This window comes from Phyllopteryx taeniolatus, chromosome 7, assembly GCF_024500385.1.
Source record: "Phyllopteryx taeniolatus isolate TA_2022b chromosome 7, UOR_Ptae_1.2, whole genome shotgun sequence".
Classification (NCBI taxonomy): Eukaryota; Metazoa; Chordata; class Actinopteri; order Syngnathiformes; family Syngnathidae; genus Phyllopteryx; species Phyllopteryx taeniolatus.
In genome coordinates, this window is record NC_084508.1 from 8,913,155 (window position 1) to 8,928,891 (window position 15,737).

At 41.0% G+C, this 15,737-nt stretch overlaps 1 protein-coding gene across 7 annotated transcripts in view; it reads right to left on the bottom strand.

Annotated features, from left to right (window-relative positions):
- dab1a (DAB adaptor protein 1a) overlaps positions 1 to 15,737 on the bottom strand; it is a 230,595-nt gene that overhangs the window by 76,120 nt on the left and 138,738 nt on the right. Inside the window, exon 1 of one of the 7 annotated variants that reach the window (XM_061778676.1) lies at positions 14,594 to 14,883. The exons of the other annotated variants lie outside the window; for them this stretch is intronic. The gene's annotated coding sequence lies outside the window, so the exon portion shown is untranslated. Of the gene's footprint in view, positions 1 to 14,593; positions 14,884 to 15,737 lie in introns of those variants that run through there. 7 annotated transcript variants of the gene reach the window in all.

A 15,737-nucleotide genomic window follows, 5' to 3' on the forward strand; every position in this document is an offset into this window, starting at 1 on the left:
TATTTTGAAAAAGTTGGAAGATGGGAAAAATTCCACTTCAGCGACCGGAACGTGACAGCCAGAAGAAGAAGAAGACATTCACCAGGAGCTGCACTGACATCACTATTGCATATGTGCGTGCGTGTGCGCATGTGTGTCTGAGGCCGAGCACGTGATTGATGTCGGCAGCGAGGCTAATAAATTGCCCGGGGTCAATCCACTCCGGTGAGGTAGTCCAATCCCTGGAATGTCCGGCAGATATGCAGGCTTCCGAATCTCCCCTGCAGCACAAATTCCCGGAGAAGCCGTTCATCAGCCCCGGGATCATTAAGTGCTTCTCGCAAGAGAGAAGCGGGGTGGAGGGGATTGCCGTAAAAACTCATTTGAGGGGTCCATTTCCAGCCGAGGACCAAGTTCGAGTGCCTGGTCTCCAGCCGAGTTTACCGTAAAAGCACTGGTTACCGTGCAATTGCAAAGCTTCTTTATCCCTACACTGATGCACCGCCCCCCCCCCCCAAAAAAACTAAACTTGAAAAAAATATCACCTTAAAACTCCTGCTACCTAAACCATCCTGCATCAGATCTATGTTATACCTTGGAAACACTATTTAACAACAACAACAAAAATACTATTTTTTCACCATAAAAACACTATTTAGACAGCAAAGTGATCTTTTACCGTGAAAATATAATATTAAGCTACAAAATTGTATATTCTACCTTGAAAAACATTTAACAACTAAAATGCTAACTCTTCCCCATCAACACACTGTACTCACCAACTGGCACGTTGTATTTTGTCATACATTTGAAAAAAAAACCTCTTCAGCTGCAATACGCGACATTTTACAGTTATACATTATATTCAGCCATAAAATAGAAAATTTTACTTTGAAAATCAAATATTTAACGAATAAAATACTATATTTTCACTATGAAGCCACAAAACGCAACATTTTACAATGATAATATGATATTCCTCCTAAAACGTTTTTTTTAGCTTTTACTTTGAAAATCAAATATTTAACAACAAATTTGCCATATTTCACCTTGAAATCACATTAGCCACAGAAATACATTTTTCTATAAAAACACTATACTCGTCTACAAAAAAATTGTATAAAACCACTGCAATTTGAAACAGAAAAAAATAATGTGCCAAAAAACATACAGGCAAATGCGTAATTTAACAATGAAAACACTGCATTTTTCACACCAACAATTTATATTTTAGCTTTAAAAGCATATATATAGCTAAAAAAAAATCTACACGAAAACATAGCAACACTAGCCATAAAAAATGCTTCCTTTTGCCATAACAAAGAAACAAAATTCTACATTTCGCAATAAGTACAAAAATGCTATATTTCAACATAAAAGCACTGTAATTTGATATTTTGCCATAAAATTCTGATTCTGAAAAACCTTGTATTTAGCAACAAAAATGCTTCATTTCACCATCAGCCACCAACATGCTGTATTTTACCATAAAATACTATGGAACCACAAAATGTGATATTTTACAATAAAAACATTATATTCAGCCACAAATGTTTAGATTTTAAAACTGAAAAACCAATATTCAGAACACTACTACACGAAAACACTGTATTTGGCCAGAAAATGCTACATTTCCTCATAGAAATACTGCATTCAACCAAACAATATTATAATTTACGAGTATGAAAAGACTATATTTAACAACAATAAATGCCATATTTTGCCCAAAAAAAGAAGCTGAATATCACCCTAAAACCACCTAAATGTCATTCATTTCCACAAAACAATATATTAAGCAGCAGAAGTGCAACATTGAGCCACAAAACCAATATTATACCTGGGCAACAAGTACTCCAGTTTCTTTCCTTTCACCTCAGCTATCTCGGTCATCTTGTGCTGGCCATCAATGGAAATCAATAGCGATCTTCCATTTATGTATACAGCGAACATTAGTCCTTATAGGTTTTAGGATCCAGTGTGATTTGTACAGATATCTCCGAATCTGGTCAGTCAGGCACCTTGGTGGGAAGACAAATAAGGGAAACGTATTTCTTTTTGTTCCACAATTTAAAATTGCTCCCAGGTGTCTACGCAGTGGAACCTTGATTTAACGGACCCAGAAACAACGGACTTTAAATTTAACTGACAGAATGGTAAAAACACCCACAAAGTTGCAACGGACAAAGTCCGCTGGTTCCAGAAATGGCTGCTGTTGTTTAACTGGCACCACGTGATTGGCACAATCAACAGACACCGGTAGCCGTATTTCCGGGAATAGATGCTGTTGTTTACCTGGGCGCCCGTCACGCGTCTCTCGAAAATGCGATACTTATAATAATAATAATAATAATAATAATAACTTGGATTTTCGAAACCCAAGTCCGCTTTACACAAAGTGGACAAACGAAAGAGAACACTAAACATCAAAAACTGGGTGCAACAGGTGAGTTTTGAGTTTCATTTTAAAACTGTCCAGAAACGTGGCAGTGCGGATCTCAGAGGGGAGAGAGTTCCGGAGGGTGGGGGACTGCCACCCTGAAGGCTCAGGCTCCATGGGTCCGCAGGTGGGTGCGAGGGCTCATGAAAGCGATGCCGACTCGCCACCAGCATGCCGTTATCATCATACATCAAATGAAACATCACTAGAACATTCCAAAAAGTGGGGCTGTGGGGGGAAATTCTTTTTGAAATCATCTAACTCGGCTAAGTGAACCAAAAATGTCTGCCTCGAGGCAATAAAAAATATTACTAAAAGATTTTCAAGCATTTTTGTGCCACCCAGTAGTAGTAGTAAAAAAACAAACCCAAAAAAATGTAAGGTTAAATTTAGGTTTTTTGGGAGCGTGGCGATTACCTAATGAAATATCTATAGACTAAAAAGATTCGAAAAAGATTCGGGAGTGACAGGCCTGGACAAAATTAAAAAACATGAACGTACAAAAAGTGCAAACTGAAATCTTGTAAATTGTGATGAAACTAAAAATACTGCCGAGCGCAGGTTACAAAATACCTAACTTTTGTGGATTTCCTGGGTCCCAGACGCACACAAAGGTGAATCGATTCAGAGGATTTGCTGAATCGATATCGAACTATTGCAATGCAACGATGAATCAATATTCTTACCCACCTCTAAGAATTAGTCATTTTTCCTCCTTTTTTTAAAGCCTTGCAAAACTCAGCCAGTTTTGAGGGGGTGGTATGAGCCTTGACTCATTCCTCTGCAATGGGCATTGGTGGTTTCGACATTGCAATGTCACAATTTGGGAAAATGTCAGGAAGGCCTGTCAACATGTGCGCGTCGGACACTTCAATCGGCCGCGCCGCTACTCGTTACATGTCACTGAAACCAATCAAATCACGTCACACTCGTTTAACCTTGCCCCTTCCATTAATCCGGCATCTCTCTCTCTCACACACACACACACACACACACGCGCGCACACCCAGTGAGCAATGGCCCCCGTGGCTGAATGGGTGGTCCTTAAACGCCCCTCATTTCGAAAACTGACTTATCGTGCTAATCAGAGCGCTACGACGGAGCGCGGTGGTTATCTGGCAGAGAGTGGTGCTAATTGAAAGCCGCCCGTCCTAATGTACAGATACAGAATGGGAGTGAAGGCAATTACGGAGCGACGGTGCACACGCACGCATTCCATCATGTCCCAACCTTGCCACTCTAAGCCTTCGAATGAATATGTCGCGGCTACATGTGCTTTGTTCCCACCAGGGAGGCCAAACTGTTTCACGGTGTTTTACTCGACTTGCAAGCAATATTTGGAAATCAAAACATTAAGAAGAAAAGACAGCAAGCCTTAAATCAAGCCGTTTATGTCAGCAAACGGCAGCTTAACATCAATGAGCTGTGAGTGAAAAGCGTGAGCAATTAATTGCAGTTTACAAAATAAAGGACAGGAAAGAAAGACAAAACACTAACTACTATCATACTTCCTCAAATAGTGGCAAGCATGAGTTTATAAATTAACTGCAGAGGGCAACAGACATTGACATGGCAGTTTTTAACGATAATAATATTCATAGTAAAATATTAGTATCATCACGTCATATCAATAATAATAGTAATAATGATGTTGATTAACATTAGTATCATTTTATTATTATTATTAATATAATAATACTTTCAATAATATATAATAATTATTTATTATTATTGTTATATTAATAATAGGCAGCACGGTGGACGACTGGTTAGAGCGTTTGCCTCAAAGTTCTGAGGACCAGGTTTCAATCCCCGGCCCCGCCTGTGTGGACCAGCCAGTCAGTGGGAACCAGAATCAAGGCTGGTTGCAACTTTTACAAGGTATGAGAGGCCGTTAGGGACATTATTCAGGATTAGCTCTCACTTACTTTTCAAATGCTTTCACACACACACAAACTACTAAAAGGCTCTCATAAAGACTACTCAAACACTCTCATTAACACTACTCAAACACACAAATCTTGCTCTCATTAACACTACTCAAACACTCCTATATGCACAAGTCTTGCTCTCATTAACACTACTCAAATGCGTTCATGCGAGCACGTCAATCACATTCTCGCACACATCACTGGGATTCACAAGTTTATGTCAATCATGCTGTAAATCTTTTATTAGGTAGTTCAATTCAAAAAGTGAAATTATAGAGATGAACTGCACACTCTCAGTGGGCATTTGAGTAGTGTTAATGAGAGCAAGACTCGTGTTTATGAGAGTGTTTGAGTAGTGTTAGTAAGAGCAAGACTCGTGTGTATGAGAGTGTTTGATTAGTGTTAATGAGAGCATTTGAGTAGTGTTAATGAGAGCAAGACTCGTGTGTATGAGAGTGTTTGATTAGTGTTAATGAGAGCATTTGAGTAGTGTTAATGAGAGCAAGACTCATGTGTATGAGAGTGTTTGAGTCGTGGCAATGAGAGCATTTGAGTAGAGTTAATGAGAGGAAGACTCGTGTGCATGAGAGTGTTTGAGTAGTCTTAATGAGAGCATTTGAGTTGTGTAACTGAGAGCAAGACTTGCGTGTGTATGAGAGTGTTTGAGTAGTCTTAATAAAAGCAAGACTAGTGTGTATGAGAGTGTTTGAGTTGTGGCAATGAGAGCATTTGAGTAGAGTTAATGAGAGCAAGACTCGTCCGTATGAGTGTTTGAGTAGTGTTAATGAGAGCAAGACTCGTGCGTATGAGAGTGTTTGAGTAGTGTTAATGAGAGCAAGACTCGTGTGTATGAGAGTGTTTGAGTAGTCCTTATTGTAGTAGTCCTTAGTCGTCCTTCGTCCTTAGTCTTTCAGTAGTTTGTGTGTATGTGAAAGCATTTGAATAGCAAGTGTGAGAGCTAATCCTGAATAATGTCCCTAACGGCCCTCATAACAATGTGTGCTTTTTTCAATTAACACCCACAAAAACTGAGACTGTTCATTTCTTTCTAAATTTAGAGAATGAGTTCCCCCAGTGTTAATCGAGCAACATCAGTGCCAATTGAAATGAGGTTGTGGTTATATGGAGGAATCTACTCGGCATGTCCAGAGGTCCTCAACCTGGTGTGTGTTGCCAGCTTTTATCTTAGCCAGAAAGTCCTGCGCGAAGCAAGCTTTGAGCTACTTTGCAAAACATGAAACTGACGGCACCGGTGCGCTTTATCGCTCAGCAAAAAGCTTGACTAATATAATAAACACACGCTTACAAGCTTCTAAAGCCGCACGTAGCTAACTGTCTCCGGTGGTTCTGATTTGGCGTGTGTACACAGGGAGGCCTGGGTCTTTGTTAGCGCATCACTAATGTGTATTTATGCGGGTCAAATCCTCTTACGTGTGTGCCAGTAAACAAGGCGAAAAAGGGGGAAATGTCATCAATGCTACAGGGGGGTGCCGGGTTCATCAGGAAGCACGCTGACATTATCAAGCGCGTGGTCCTTTGGTATTTCAACATATGTCAACATAGGCGCAGCCAATCAGTGGGTTGCCATTTATGAATTTAAGGGAGACGTTCATGTTCGATCGCATTTTTTAATGTTTTTTTTTTTTTTACAGTACACTTCATATGCTCTCCCATGTGGGAAAGTAGAGCCACAGTCGCCAGTGCACTTTGCAGACCTTTATCGAATGCCGGAAGAACATTAAAACACAAATGCACTGAGAACACACTCACACAGAAGCTGCTGTCGGCCACAGTTCACATCCAGACGCTCACACGCAGAGTCGCCCACACAATAATATGCCCTTAACATCAAATAGGGTAACATGAGTGTGTTTTAATATTTTCTAAAAGTGTTTAAAGTGTTTGGGATGGATGTAATTATGAGAACATTATTTTTTATGGTCTCTATATTGGGGAGTTTTATTTCGGGTGGGTCTGGAATATATGCTCCTCCCTGCCGATAAACGGGGGGTTCATTGCATCATGAAAAAGGGAGATCCAAAGATTATTACATTTGGATTCCAGAATTGTGTTCATGATAAAATTGGAAAAAGGAGAATGGCAACAGGCAAAATTTGCAACTCAAAAACTACGACATCTAACTCCATCTGTCACTATAAAACCCATAAAGACAAATATGCTATGTTAACTTCCCAGTTTAGCTCACGTATAGCTGGTCAAACATGAACTAAGCTTCATGCTGGTTATGCATTTAATAGCGATGGTAATAAAGTAACAGATAATACAAAGACTGGTTTTGTGACCATTCAAAAAAACAAACACAAAATGACTGAATAGCTGAGTAATATATGTACAGATACTGAGTTCAAAGTGGTTGATGTGTGAAAATACTGTATGTTGACACTGAGCAAGCTTTTATGACTTCTTTTAGCCAAAGCTTGAAATCGAGTGGGGACTCAACTTAACTTTTACCACAATATAACTTGGGACTTTCTTGAAACATGAAGACCTGAGACTTACTTATGACTTGCACATACGTGACGTACTCCCACATGTGCCTGCTACAGTGCTTAGCATACTGTATGTATTAAACCAGCCCCTGTGGTAAATGCTTGTGCCACCGCTGGCCTATAGTAACAGAATTGGTATTTACCAAAATCATTATGCAACTCGGTGGTACTGAGTCACTAAATAGCATCAATAGGAAAGTAAGACAGAATTATTCCCCGAGAGCAGTTCCACCGCTCGACACCAAATAGGGTGGATCTGTCTATCGTGACATGAAAAAAAAGGACCCATTCCTAAAATTGAACAGGAAGTTAACCACTTTGCATTTATACTTTGACAAATTTTCCCAGAAAGTTAGATTTGTTTGTTTTTTGCCGGACACTAGTGTCAGCAATCGACGCGAAATTTAACAGACATGTTGATCACAACATGATGCAAAAAAAAAAAAGAAAACCATGGCCAAAATTGAACAGGAAGTCATCTATTTTGGGTTGAAGCAGCCACTTTGACAAAGTCCCCTGGAAAGTTTGATACCAGTTTCACCGACCGTCATGAAATAGAGTGAACGCATCGATCATGATAGGACACACAAAAAAGTCTCATGGATCATTGGCCAAAAATGAGCAAGAAGTCGTCCATTTTGCTTTGAAGCGGCCACTTTTGGCTCGTGCTTCGACGAACTCCCCTGAATCCAATCCAAAGAATCTGTACTAAAAAGACGCCATGGCTGGATGGATGGATGGATGGATGGATGGATGGATGGCCTCTCCTCGTTTTTATGACAGGTGGCCTTGTAAATTTCTTAAGCGACAGTCGTTCATGTAGAATATTTGCACGCTTAAGTGGCAATACGGTGGAAATACAATACATTTATAATGCTTGGAAAAAAGGCACCGTCAAAACATTTTTAGAGCCTTTCAATCAAAGTCAATGAGGTTTTCCGGCGCTTGTCTTTACGAAGCATCAAATATAATAAAATTGCTCTCTTTTTTTAATGTTTCTTTCTTAACTGGAACTTAACTTGGGATGAGCACATTTCATGACCCATGCAAGCCGGTAAAAGCCGGAGCCCGAGATGCGCTCGGGTGCGACGGCAGAGTGCTGACAGCTGACAACTCTGTTAACACGTTAAACGCTTACGTGGCACGTCTGAAGCCAGCTTTCCTTCAAGCACCGTGTGGCTCTTTATTACAAGACGACGACGGGGTCCGTTTGGCAAATTTTGACCCTCTTCCCGTCGTTACGTGGAATTTTTGTCCATCGATCGCGGGGCTGCAGGGAATCTGAAACCTGCCATAAGAATGCAGTTACATATGGATGGATAGGTGCCAAAAACATTCAATCATGTCTTCAAAGGTGGACTAAATTTCCTCTATTGATTAGGGGGAAAATCTATCAATTCATCATCCATCATTTAATTGTAATATCAAAATATTTTATGATCACTTTGGGTGGGAGAAGGAATATATGTTTTTCCACATAAATAATGACTGTTTATTTGTTTTAACTATGGCTTGGCATTTGATCAAATTTCCTCCATTGACTATGGGAGGGGGGGAATCAATGAAGTCCTCTTTCATGTATTTTTCATTTTTAAATATTTTATTTTAATATCAGCTGGAATAAAAGTATATGGAAATTGTGTAGGTTTTTTTTCCAACATAGATGTCTTTATTTCAAGAATTTGACAAAATATCCTTGCTGGCTATAGCGGAAATAGATTTATTTATTTTTAAAAATATTTTAGAACTGTGTTTTCCTACAAAATGTCAATTAATTAAATCATATCTATGAATTATTATTATTATTATTAATGTTTCATTTGCAAATATATTTTTTATACATTAGGGATGGCAGAAAAAGGACATTTTGTTTTGCACAGTGTCACTATTTCAAGAATAAACTGTGTTAACCAGGCACCGGCATTTGACTAAATGTCCTTCATCATAGATGAGGAAAATGAATAAATTGATTCCATTTTTTAATGGAATGGAAACATACTGTATCTGTGCGAATGTTCTGGGTTCCTGTTTTGATGCCAATGAGCAGAAGGTTTGCGTGGAGACTTCCTTGAGACAGAAAACTAGTTCTGAGCAAATGAAGAGACCGGGGAAATCGAGGCTAAACTAAAATCTTGTTAACTTGACTCATAGGCAGCAGCATATGGCATTCTATCCACTTTATGTCAGTTTGGAGCTGGTCCAAGATACGAGATGTAAATATAATAAATGCAAGTACGAGATGCAAACATAACATGCTAGAGGGAGGGGGGAGACAAAAAAAAAAGGTGATAGACGCTTTCTGGAAAAGAATTCCAACTTGGAATGTGATAGGATGACATGTCACATTCAATAAAATCAAGTAAAAAGTACAGCGCTATTGTTGAAAACATGCGGTTTTTAGTAGGCAACATCGTAACAACATAATCTAGTTCGGTGCTGCTATTGTTTAACAAGACGGCTGTCACTTCCTGGATATTTCCCCCCAACGGAAATCACGGAAATAATCCGCGCCGAGGTCAAACTGTCGCCATTGTACGAAATAAATAAATAAATTAAGTATTTTAAAAACCAAAACAACAACAACAACAACAACCAAAAACCTTTATTAAGTGTGCAAGCCATGTTTTAAGTAAAATGTTATCACTGGGTTGTTTTTTGTGCATCTTGGAGTAGTGGCATTTAAATCAATGGTGAAAATTGATCTGACATAATAATTGGTGTCAAGGAAATATGTTCAAGTGATACATCTTGACTGAGCGAAAAGCTTTGTATGTACGTATGGATAGGCTCCAGTGATGGTAAGCGGAACGGATGATGAATGAATGAATGAATTCATTCATTCATGTAAAATGTTGCACAATCATAGTCTGTGGTATATTTCCACAATTATAAAAAATAAATAAATGAAAATTGGTGCCGATGACTCGCTGTTTTTCACTTTTCGCTGTGAACCTGTGAATACTGGACTGTATTACATATTGTATTATATTTACATTCGAGACACTTTCTTCTTTTAAACCCCGCCCGCTGGCACCTAATGCTGATTGGACAGGAGCTCAATTAGGCGCTGCCAGACACGTCGCTAACCGCGGCTATTGAAGCGCGTCTAATATCGACAACAAAGAGGAGACGCGGGCTTCGAAATTAATTAGTGAGCGAAAGGAAGGAAGAGAGGGAGAGCTACAAAGAGAGGAAATCCTCTGAGGAAAACATCTTTGTCTTATTGGTTGCTCCTTTGGAACTTGTGTGTGTGCGTGTGTGTGCATGTGCGTGCGTGCGTGCGTGCATATATATAGGGTGGGCCAAAAGTAGATGCAGTTATCCCTCGTTTATGGCGGGCGTTAGGTTCCGGATCAACCACGCAATAAGGGAAATCCGCGACGTATTGACCAATTTTTTTTTTGGGGGGGGGGCTATTCGTACCTTTCTTCTTTCCTTCCTTCTTTGCTTTATGCCTTCCTACCTTCCTTTCGTCTCTCATTCCTTACCACCTTCCTTCCACCTCACCTGCTTTTTTCCATCTTTCCTACCTTCCTTTTATTTCTGACCTTTTTTCTGCCTTCCTTCCCCCCCAACCTTCTATTTTCCTAGCATTTGTATGACTTCATGACTGCCGTCGTTTATTCCTTCTCTCCTTATTTCTCTCAGACCTGCTTTTAATTCATGCAACCTTACATCCTTCCTTCATTGTCTTAAAACTGCTTTTCTGCCTTCCTTCCTTTCCTCCCACTTTCCTTTTTGCCTACCTCCCTTTCATTCTCCTTAGATTCCTTACCTCCTTCCTTCCACTTCAGATATGCTTTTTTAAATCTTTCCCGCCTACATTCCCCCCTTCTCGCACTGATAAGTGTATTGCGATTAATTTGTATATTTAGAGTTTCAACTATTAATATAGGCAGTGGTTCACCGAATACTGTATGTGTGTGTGTGTGTGTGTGTGTGTGTGTGGGTGTGGACTGCTCTTGTGTCTGCAGATGCTAATCCCAGCACTGCTGGCGGATTGCGAGCGTTTTAAGAGATTACAGATTGCAGCCGGCAGTGGCAGATTAGCTGGCGCCATCTCACATATACTGTAGCTAAATAACGACAATGGCAGATGGCCAGATAGACAGATGTGCTATACTTTGGATCACAAGCTTTTTCAAGGATGGATAGGTGGCATATGATGTGGTATGCTTTGGATGGCATCCCTAACCCTTGATTGAAACCTTACTCTGAAACCTGGATTGAAACCGTAATTCAAAACCTGAAATCTACTTTGAAACCCGAATTGGTTGTTTGAAACACTAACCCAGGCTTGAAATACGATGCGGTATGCTTTGGATCGTCACATTTTCCTTCGGATGACTGGACAGAGCGAAAGATAGATTGGAGAATGTTTGACGTTGGATGTGATAGATCGATGTATCGATATTAGAAGCATGAGAAAGAACTCAGTATGATACATTGCATTTAGCACATAGCACTAGTGCAATAAGAAACACGATGTATTACATGGTCCCCCCCCCCCCCAGGGACGAAAAGGCATCGCCTGCATACACAAACAACAAGCAAGGACACTCGCGGTGGACTATGCAGGCAGTGTGGTCGACAATTACACGTAAAAACGAACCCACGCAGGATGTCGATCAGTCGCGGCGGCCATGGAGTGACAGAACAATATTTAAGTGGCTGTTTGGCGTGTCATGCTGCTTTTCCTTCATGCTCCTTTTAGTGCGTAGGTTCTAAGATGACGACGAGCGCTTTTGCGGTATCTTTAGCTCCCGCTGTGACGTCGACGGGAAGTCCCGCTTCCATCATGAAAGACAGACAGAAACGGGGAAAAAAGGGCCACTTGTGTACCAGAGCATTAAATCATAGACGCTCTCTGCTACACATGGATGATGTAATGCCGGCCGATACAGCAACCATAACAAAGAGCCTGCATTTATAACTTTCACTTTTGACTGACGCTGAGCTACCAATGTAACAGTACAGCCAAACCCCTAACCCTGGCTTAAAACCTTACTCTGAAACCCTAACCATTTTTTTTTAAACTCTATCCCTGGCATGACACCTTATCGACACACGTTAACCCTTGTGTGAAAGTCTACCCCAGGGTTGAAATATGATGTGGCATTGTTTGGATGATAAGCCTAACCCTTGTTTGAAACCTTGGTTTGAAACTCTTAACTACTGGTAACCCAAATCCTGGCTTGAAACCTTACTCTAAAACCCTACCATTGTTTGAAACTCTATCCAAGCTCGAAACCTGTTTGATTCCATTTTATTCTCTTATTTCGTACGAGGGGTAAACAAATTCTAAATCCGAACAGCGACCCAAAACCTAATGAGGTTTGACTGTAGGTTTATAATTGAGCGCAAGAACTGCATTGCATCATCGCGACAGCTGTTTCTACTATTATGCCTGCCTTATTTAAGCTCCAATTGAGCACCGGCATGCCTGTAAAATCCAATTTTTTACAACAGAGTGTCAAATGCGAATGAAAAGCTTTGATGGCGGCATCAGCAAAATGGAAAACTCCTCACGCCCAGCGTATTCATCTTGAATTAGCCGTGCAACGATTTCACACAGTGAAGCCTTGACCACAGTATACAGTAGTTCCCTAAAAAAAACAAGATCCAACTTCAGTCTTTTATCACTACAGGTGCCAAATGGATAGCATTGCGCCATTGTAAACATGAAGGCCACTTAATTACAAGACTACTTTTGCATTTAAGGTCCACCAAATTGTAGCGCTCAGTGACTCACAATGAAGCCCGAACCAACTTTTTTAGGGCACAAAAAACTGTTACGGCGCACTGGAAAAACAGCCCAAGAGAGTGAGAGTGGAAGGAGGGCAAAAGAGAGCGCTCAATAGTTTGTCTCTCTTTGAGCTTCAAAACAATACTCGAGAGGTTACTATGGCGACCGGGCTCGCCTGCCGGGACCATACAAGCGCATGGAAGGAGCAGCGGTGGGGGGTCAAATGCAAGAAAAGATTAACTTCTTGAAAGTAGCAGCGGGGGGAAAAAAAATCTAATTCAAAAAAAATAATAAATCAAGTGAAGACCAATATGAAGAATTTGTTTTGACCTTTTATGTAAGACTAAACGCACATTTGGACTAATTCATTATAGCAGTAGTGTAAAAGGTTGTTATAATACTCATCACCGGCCACATCAATGATTCAATACACAAACTGTTTGCAAAATATACTCATAGGGCACTGTAATAATAATAATAAAAAAGGAAAAAATAAAACCAAAAATAAAAAATATATATATTGTTTAATCCTAGAAAAATGTTTTTAAACATAAAACTTTATTTGTATTTTTTTTTATTGAATTTTAAGAATCTCTGCTCTATAATGAGACATCAGTTTCTAACTAAAAAAAACATGGTTCCTTGCCCTATAAAAGATGAATATTGATCAACTGATTGACATCCACAGAGCAATATTACATATATTTGCTAACCTTACTTCATGTTAGAAACGGCTCTCAGTGTCACCGTAACGCACCTTTGAGACTTCCCCATTTTGTTGAAAAAAAAGTTGCGATTTTCCATTGAACTTCATATTCAATGTATTAAGTAAATGAGATGCATATTGTTCAGGTTCCCACACAAAGAGCAAAATGTGTGAGCTTGCTGTCAGGGTGGACCGTTTTGGCTAATGTTAGCATTTTTATGAGCACATAAGGGACCTTCACTTGGCAACAAGGTTCAGTTAGCAGGCTGATTGTGTACCGATTAACAAGTATGTTCCCTATTTCGGAAAACTTCTGATACAAGTTGACTTTTCCCTATGACAGAGTGGACATGTTCAGCTTGACCACATCCAAATGCACAGAGACTTTGTTCTGGTATGTGTGCAAATGTTCGACCATGTAACAAAACCTCAGCGTTTCATTATTCCGCTACATTTTCATGATGACTGAATGATTCTGATGAGGACACCAAAGGCACTTTATCGTGATATTGACCCACACATAGAAACACGAGTCAATCAGAAGTGAGCATTACCTCGAACGGGCGGGTGTCCCTACTGAGTAGTAAGCAAGTAGCCCCGTATAGGGCAAGGAAGGAAGCCCCTTTAGTTCACCTAAACTTACGATAAAATATAAGGAAAAATAGGAGTGTATATCATTACAATTGCTTGTGAAGAATTGTAAAAAAAAAAGCAGCTCACAACTAAACGGAACATGTATTCGAGTACAGCTACCTAAAACTCCAACTCCCGAATAAATGACGTGTGTGGACAAAATATTAAGAACTCTGTCAAGTGCATCCAGCAAAACAAGACGACAGTATAAAGCTGCTGTCCACTACTACACGTGTACCAAAAAATGTGGCAAGTGCACAGCAGCGTGCTCCTCATCCTGCCCACTGTTTCACTTGGTGCTGAAACATCCCCCTCGGGCCACAGGTTGGACACCCCCCGCCCACAAACGGACGGTACCCCGGTGAAGCCCACGGGCAAAACGTGTTGATCCGAAATCAACTTTATGCTTGTCTATTTCTCGGCTTTGTGGTGGGGGGGGTGAATGAGTGACGTGGTGATGAGAGGAGACGCCACTGAAAAGCAGCAGTCTTGTGTGCGGCTCACACACACACACACACACACGTTTCACTCAGGGGGGTGCGCGCGTACCCACGCATACACTTAAACATCTCAATGCGCCAGCACATATTGCATTGCAGTGATTGGAGTGCATCATTTCACACACACTTTTAACACCTGTCCTGCACTTACCTTTGCACAGCAGCAAAAAGGAGCACACTTAGTTCCCATTTTTTGAAAAAAAACGAAACAAATTTCAATTAAAAAAAAAAAAAAAAAAAAAAAAAAAAAGCAGGTTTAGTGGTGTTCCCGTGTGCCTCCTCCTCCTCTTGGTTGATTCACACATCCACAGAGAGTTGCAGCGGGCGCAATAATCCAGTTTTCCATGCCGGGGAGAGCGCGCGCAAGCTTCCTCACATCTTTTCTCTCTCTCAATCGCTTTTTCCAAACTATGCCGGTCTTCTTTCAGCACCTCCTCCTCTGCCTCCTCTACCCTCTCTCTCTCTCTCGCTCTCTCTCCCCGAGGTTGCCTGGTTACCTCCTTCTGCCGCACGCCAGCCAATGGGGGGCCAGAGCTCCTCTTAACCCCTCCGATGCCAGACTGTCCTATTTGCGGCTTTCAAGGAGTAGCGAGAGGGATGGGATGGGAAAGGGTGGAGGGGGGCTGACGTGGAGGAAAAATGTATATTAACAAACTATAATGAGGAAGAAGAAGATGAAAGGACTGTGGGGTTGGGGGGAAGGAGGGACTCTGGGCTCGGATTGAGTTTTGAAATAACAAAAAACAAAAACATAAACGGGGAATAAAATTATGCGGTTATGTTTTCAGGGCATTTGTAGTTTTTACCCCCTAAAAACTGAAATGAAAATAGGTGTTAACCACTGTTAATATTAAAGGCGTCATATCAGGAACAGCTGGTTAGCACATCTGCCTCACAGTTCTGAGGACCCGGGTTTGCATGTTCTCCCCGTGCCCGCGTGGGTTTACTCCGAGTATTCCGGTTTCCTCCCACATCCCAAAAACATGCACGGTAGGTTAATTGAAGACTCTAAGTTGCCCGTAGATGTGAATGGGAGCGTGAATGGTTGTCTGTTTGTATGTGCCCTGCGATTGGCTGGCGACCAGTTCGGGGTGTAGCCCGCCTCTCGCCCGAAGATAGCTGGGATGGGCTCCAGCGCGCCCGCGACCCTACTGAGGAGAAGCGGCTCAGGAAATGGATCAGGGCAGCACGACGCACTAGTGGTGAACATGTCTGCCTCACAGTTCTGAGGTTCGGGGTCGGAATGTCCTCTGGAGTTTGCGCATCGAGATACTTGAATCATCCACAAGGGAAAG